This window comes from Centrocercus urophasianus, unplaced genomic scaffold, assembly GCF_019232065.1.
Source record: "Centrocercus urophasianus isolate 14NV4802_14NV808 unplaced genomic scaffold, USGS_Curo_1.0 seq_17, whole genome shotgun sequence".
Classification (NCBI taxonomy): Eukaryota; Metazoa; Chordata; class Aves; order Galliformes; family Phasianidae; genus Centrocercus; species Centrocercus urophasianus.
Window position 1 is genome coordinate 4,976,453 of NW_024884722.1, and position 6,742 is coordinate 4,983,194.

Sequence of the window (6,742 nt, forward strand, 5' to 3'; positions counted from 1 at the left end):
ATCAGTGTTAATGTATTTCATTAACAATTTCTTTCAATACAGTTTGAGAATTTTATCCTAATTCGTTAGTCGTGCTCTAATGAGGTATTTTGAATGAAGTTCAACTTTCATGTGCATTAAGTTTGCTGTCTTAATTAGACCAATTGCATTTATTTAATATAAAAGCTTTGGATTTAATTTTATACTTTTTTCAAGAATACATTCTAACTACTACATCCCAAATCTCATGAAATAATAGAAATGCCACAATTTCATGTTCTGCATCAGGTATAAACAGAGCTGTCATGCAATATTCCATTTCTGACCAAAAAGAAACCCAACAAACAAAAGAGCAGACCAAGAGAAGAAAGAAAAAAATGCAAAAAACCTGAAGTGGTTACTGATGGGCAACAGAACTGAGCTCAGATGGCCATGAATAATGTTAGTTACACGATGTGCCAAAAGACAGAGCTACCAAAGGGAATGATTGTATGATTAGATGTAAATTGCAATTATGGCTGGCATAGTTCTAGGAATTAAATGCTGCTAAGCATGGAAATTAAGAAAAAGGATAACCATTCTCATTTCAAACAGAGTTTTGTTTTTCTTGGCATCTTATTTTGTGGCAGCTTTCCCGCCTATAAATTATGGATTTTTATTTATTTTTTAATGGGCAAGTGCAAAATCTCATTAAAACAAAATCTACCTGTGCTGCTGATAATATTACACATTATTGAATCTGAAAGAATTTTTTAAAATCTCATTTACTCTTCAGTAATTTACCACTCACACAATGGATGTACTGGAGAATAAAATTATCTGTGGTTACCTGGGATGTTATGTTTTAATGGGGTTTTGTAACACAAGAGGTGCTTGGAGAGGTCTGCAAGCACAAGTTTAATTCGTTTCACTTCAACAAAATGAAAAAAACATTAGAAGAATTTAATCAATATTAGAGCCTGTGAAAATGTGTTCTACCTTCCCTCCCCAAAAACCCTAAATTATCTGAAATTAATAGAGGCAGCTGCGGTGCTTGAGAGAGAAAATCTCTGAAATCAGCTTTTAGTAGCAGATATAACAGAAGAACTATCTCAGTCCTTCCAAGTGTAATACAATGGCATCCAACACAAGCTGTGAGTGGAAATGGAAATTCAACCTTAGGCCCAATCCATGTAAACTCCTAGTAGGTCTCCAGGCAGCAAGAAACCCATAGGATAGGCTTGGACTTTAGAAAGTGTTGGGCAGTGCTATGGGTAGCACAGAGGATGTACAGGATAGCAGTCACCTCACTCCTCCAAGCTGCAGCCCAATGTGATGAGATACATGCAGAAAACAGGGAGAGTTTTAATACCTAACATTTGGGACACCATGGTGTCATGAAATATGAATCTACTATAAATTATGGACGATGTTATTCTGTGTGCTCGGAGGAGGGACTGCATAGATTTCAAGTAGGCTGCTTGACTCTCTGCCTGTAGTTCCATATGGAATTAAAGCTACAGGAGAACAATATGCCCATTTTAGGTTTTATATCTCACACACAGATGATCTCACTACAAGGTCAATTTTGTGTACATTGTGCTCTCGTGGATTGTCTGTGTTTGCTGGTAAGTTCATTTTCTGGTTCATCAGCTTTTGTTTCCAAGGAATTAAATGTCCCTTACATCTTCTCAAGAAATATGACGGAGTGTGATTGCATCTGGATGAAAAGGATGAATAAATGGAATGGCTCTTACCTTTCCCTCTCTTATTTCTGTGTTTCCCAACAGGTGCACATAACAGCAACTAGCTGCCAGTGCAAATGGGCATGATGAGATCAGAACTGGCCCACTGGGAAATTCTGCTCTCCCCAGAATGTCTGAGGGCAGGTAGGTGCTGCTGCAAATCCAGTGGTTGCAGTAGAGCAAGATGTTATGGAGCATATTTCCCTGTGCAGAAGGAGATAGCATCCAGGATGATCCTGTGCAGTCAGGTTCCTAATGTAGGCACAGGAAACGTGAAAAACAGATGACTTTATATTACAGTTTCACTAGTGCTCTTTCACATTAGGATTCTCTGACAGGCCTGGGCTTTGTGCCACGCTGGATTCTGTAAAGAATAACAGTTGTTCTCAGCAGGACTTAGGGACATCCAGTTCTTTCTTTTGTAAACTGACTGTTCCAAGGGAAGAAGGGTAAGAACTTTTGGACAGAACTGGCTCTCCAACAGCATGGCAGGCCAGATCTGAGGTTCTGCCCAAGCGCTGACGAACTCCTCAAGCACTTTGTCTGCCAGGAAAAAATAACTCCTGTCCAATTGTCCTTCAATTCCTGACACCAATAATCATCACTTTGTGTACTACTCACCAGTCAGTGCTGGGCATGACAAACAGCCATACAAACACATTCAAAATAGACAGAACTACAACAGGTTCTCTGTTGTGTATCTATGGACAGTATCCCCCAGTGCATTATACCACGGGATCAGCAGGGCCCTAAGAGCTGCTGTTCCTTTGCAGAGGGAGCAGCAGGGCCATCAGGCTGTCCCCTGTGCCATCTCACAGGCATGGTTGTCTGCTTCCAGCAGCTGGAGCACAGCACGGACAGGGCTGTGGAGGCTGCAGATAGAGCCAGAGAAGGCTGCTGTTAACATAAGCCCTGCTTTTCTGCCTAGAAGCAGTGAATGGCAACACCCAGTCTTTGCCTGAGTACGTAGCTCAATGCAGAGCTGAGCTATGTGTAAGTGAATTCATGTTTTTGCAACCTGCACGGGATGTATTCACAGCACTCTCAGCACCAAGGTCTCCTTATTGGAGAGAAGGGTATCTTATGAACACACTCTGCTTGAGAATGAAGCATTGTTATCTTTTGGTAAGAATGCTATTTAGAATCAGTCTCTTGCCTATATTAATAATGACACACTAATTGAATCTGGAAACTCATTGCTTAGAGGATTCAGGGTTAATAGCAGCGCAGGGTTTGTTTCTGCTGCTGGCAGGTATTGTCTGAGCTCTGCTGTTACAGCAGAAAGCTTCACCACCATCTCTTAACTCACTGCAGTGCTAGAGGGGAAGGCCTACAGAATCTGCCCTGAAATGTTGTAGCTAGAAAAAATTTTCAGAAATCTCTTTGCCTCTTCCTTTCTGAAGGAGTTATTTCTTGGACAAAGATTGAGCGTGGATTTTGTTGTCCAAAAGTGCACATGAGGATAAGAAATGAAAAATTTATCATCTTTCTGTTCCAGGTTGCCACTGGTGCCTGGAGTCGATCACCAGGTAGTGGGGAAGGTGAGATGGGGACACTTTTTCACAAGCTAGCCCTTGTCAAAGTATTGGCAGCATATTTTTAAACCAGACATGACTGTGTGCCAAATGGTGCACAAGGCACGAAGAAGGCTGTGTCAAAACCTTTACAGACCATGCTGCTTGTGTTTGTCTTAGGAAGTTGTATACATGACTCCCGTGGTTTAACAGACACTTAGACCACTCTTTTCTTTCCCCTCTATAATCCAATGGGATTTTTCAGTCACTCTGTTAGGTGCCTCAAAACAACTTCATCCAAAATCACCTCTTCACAGAGACCTCAAACATCCACCTCGTCTTCACAGTTCTGGAGGCAGCAGCTCTCTAACATGTCTTGGCAACAGGTTATGTGTTCATTGCATTTGAAACCTGGTGTGTTCCCAAAGGAGCTGCTCTCAAAAAAGGCAAGCCATCTGTCCCTTCTTCTGGTGTTTTTTCTCTTTCCACATCCACATTTTAAAGTAGAAATAATGTTTTCAACTCAAAAGCGTAATTTAGTCTGTAAACTTTAGATTTGTAACGATTAAATCTAGTTTAAGCCAGACAGTGATGTTTTTTTCCCTTACTGCTGATAGGAATTCCTTCTTCATGTGGCTAACGACTTGCACATTGCTGCTCTGGCACTTGCAGTAGTATGGTGTATTTTATCACCACCAGCCCTCAGATCTGGACTCCTGCTTTTCCCAGCCAGATCTGCCATCACTTCCAAGAGCCATTCTGCTGAATTGGCCTCTCACTCCCAGGGAAATTTCTATTACAATATGCAAGATAAATGTGGGCAGTGTAAACAAAATGTTGCAAAATATTGCTTTGATTAGCAAAGTGCTGCAAGAATGCACTGGAGAGTCTGTTATGTATGTAGGCAACAGCAGTGAATAGCAGTAAAACAAAAACATTATTTCATTTCTCTGCAGACACCCTGTTTGTGAGCAGAACCAAGGCCATGTTGCTGCCTGACTCTGTGACCAAGAAGAAATGAGCTCTGACGAGATGCTGCAACTCCACACCAGGCAAAGCAGGCTCTATGAATAAGGCTTTTCTCACTGCAGAGTAAGGGCATAAGAAGCCCAGAACATACAGGAACTGTTGGGCACATTTGGAAGAAAAGGTGGCAGAGAGCAAATTGTACAGCCTTTTACTTCTGACGCCCTGAGGGATTAGCACATTTAATGACAGCAGAAATACCTGTGGAGATGAGGTCCTCATGGCTGCAGTAGGTGGAAGGACAACATGGTGCTGGTAGCTGGCTGCCCAGCTCCCCCACCAAAGGTGTCCTCAAAGGAAGGCCCAAAAGCCCATCCATCGATGTTCATCCATCCAAGAGCTGCTCAGGCACAGGTCCTGCTGGCTGCAGGGACTGCCTTGCTCTGAAGGGTTCAAAAATGTTACCCCCAATTCCATTCTACATATTGACTTTCCTACTGATTTGCAGTGGTTAAAGTTGTACAAGTTTTTCTTTTTTATTTTCCCCATCAGCTTCAATTTGAAATGAATTTGGTGAGCATCATACTTCTGACATCTTGGCAGGCAGAAGCATTGGATCTTACATGCTTCTCCTTGGGGCTCTGGCTGATGTAACTCCATCGTAATATCATAGACATACAACACAATTCATTTCCATATATACATATATAGGCTCAATGAACTGAAAATATATGCATAGGCTCATTGAATTTATGCTGGTTTTGAAACACATTTGTCCTTCCTACCAACACTCAAAGCTTCACAGTTGGCCACGCACGTTCCTGCAGTGTTGTTAGCCTACAGATTACTTTAACTTGTACTTAGCTGAGCCATAATTGCTTTACCCTCATTGCTTCCATTACAGCATCTGATATGATTAGCTACGCCATTAATTATCTTGTACTTTAACTATGAGCCTCCTGCTGAAAACCAAAGAAAGGTCAATGCACATATAGAGAAAATCCTGCCCAACAAGATGCATTTATCAGCAAATTAAGCACATTACACACTCAGCACATGCATACAGTCCAAAGGATTTTGCTGGTGTGCTAATGATACCTGTTGTTTTACTAAGGATATCTGCTGCTGGCTAACACTGCTGGTCTCTGGACACTGTCTGGCTCAGATCTCCCACATGCTTCAGCATACAAAAATCCTTTATACTCTACAACAAGTAAATCCAGTTCGGCAATGCAAAAGATATTTGGTACATATCCCATTCAACACAGATACTTCTCAAGTGATGCTTGGATTTGTTGATACACCGATTTGATTTTTCACCCTTCCATTAGATGTGCCCCATGGTCTCCTCACTTTAAGTAAGTTTAAGGAACAATCTCAGGCTGCGTCCTATAAATATTTTAATAAGTTTCATTTGGTTTATTTCAATATAAACTGTCATCATCAACTTCTACTTCCATATGTATTTTTCACAAGTTGACACAACTTCTACTGCTCTGCCAATATCTGCATGCTTTCAAACATGAGCAGCATGGCTGGAGGTGTGGAAACTGTTGTCTGAGTTTTCCCAAGTAGATGCCACAGACTGAACACCTCACACTCTCTATCCACATCATCAAATGAGAGGAAAAGTGTTTCTTTCAGTGTATATACATACACACATCATACATAAGTATCTATACATGTGTCTACACCTGTTAGCCCATACAGTCGCTGTCTCTGTTCAGCCACCAGTTTCTGTTCACAGCTTTCTCTTTGCAGTGCTCTCTAAGCAGGTTCTCTCCTTAGAGAATTTCCCAAATCATTCAACAGATGTCATCATATTTCAATCAATACTGAAACTTGCACTGTGATCCCATTAGCAAAGGATCTTCCAGCAGCTTAAACCACATAAATGTGTACAAAGGATGGTCTGAAACTCATTATTGACAGGGCACAATACTTAAAAGCATCAAAGTCCCTTAAGAAATCATTTAGCCAAAATACCTTGCAGACAGTGCTGCCCTCATTAAGGATTTTTTTAAGTTATTTTCTTTTACGTTATGTCTGAAACTTTATTTTTGCATTCAGCAGAACCATCATTATTTTCTCTACATCCAACTCCACAGAGAAGCTAAGGGAAAAAAATAAACAAGAGAGAAAGTATTTGTCATGACATGGCTGTGCTCCTTTTTCCCTGAGGCTGCAGAAATCCGAGATCTGTTTCTCCCTTAATTCCCTTCTACAACCTGCAACCCATCTCACTTGTGAGAACCTCCCTGGAGGCTTATGGGAAATTCAAAGCTGTACTCTTAGTCCTTCACAAAGATGGAAAAGTGGGGAAAGGACAAACATATCCAAACACAGACAGAGAAAATCATGAAGCTGCAAAGAGAAGAATAACCAAATGTTTCACTATGCCCAGAACAAGCCTTAGCTTAGGAAAACGTGACTTCTGGCAAGCAGGCTCCTGCTGGAGAAGCTCACAAGCAGTGTCTGAATCAACCCTTTCCCTATTCATGCATTCAAAGCAGTCTGGGGCAAAACTATTGCTCTGCTTGCATTTCAGAGGCCATTTTA